This window comes from Microtus ochrogaster, chromosome 1, assembly GCF_000317375.1.
Source record: "Microtus ochrogaster isolate Prairie Vole_2 chromosome 1, MicOch1.0, whole genome shotgun sequence".
Classification (NCBI taxonomy): Eukaryota; Metazoa; Chordata; class Mammalia; order Rodentia; family Cricetidae; genus Microtus; species Microtus ochrogaster.
Window position 1 is genome coordinate 58,647,189 of NC_022009.1, and position 457 is coordinate 58,647,645.

Genomic DNA, 457 nt, shown 5'->3' on the forward strand with positions numbered 1-457 from the left:
CAAGGGAGAGCGCGAACGCAGTCCCCCACTACCACAAATTGTGTAGTCGAGTTTCCTACATTTGGGGAAATCCCAGGGGTCAGCACATCCGGAGTGCAATGGATAAGCCTCGCCTTGGGAAAACCACCTTCGTGATCATGGCATTTCCCCTGCCTGGTAAGTATGAGTTGGTCTTTCCGGGTACAAGGACTCCATCGTTATCGCCCCACTCTGAACTTACGGTCTTCTGTTTTGTGCTTTCTCTCACTCACTTTCGCTTGTTCTCATAGTGCCCCCTAAATAAACCCTGGCCATCATGTAGGTATCATTCTTAAACGGCCTGGGAAGTGTACGTGTGGGAGACCGGCATCCTCGGCGTGCACATAATTTACATACACCGCGCCCCTGAGGTGACGTTGCGGGAACTCGAGTTTTGGCCCGTAAAGAAGACTTCGCCCACTAAGGCCGGGGGGCGGGG

The 457-nt window shown here is 53.4% G+C and overlaps 1 non-coding gene across 1 annotated transcript; it reads right to left on the reverse strand.

The window, feature by feature from the left end:
- LOC113456998 lies at nucleotides 1–164 on the reverse strand. Its single transcript, XR_003377663.1, has one exon. It is a non-coding gene; the product is annotated as a U1 spliceosomal RNA (small nuclear RNA).
- Between the last annotated feature and the right edge of the window lie 293 nt (nucleotides 165–457).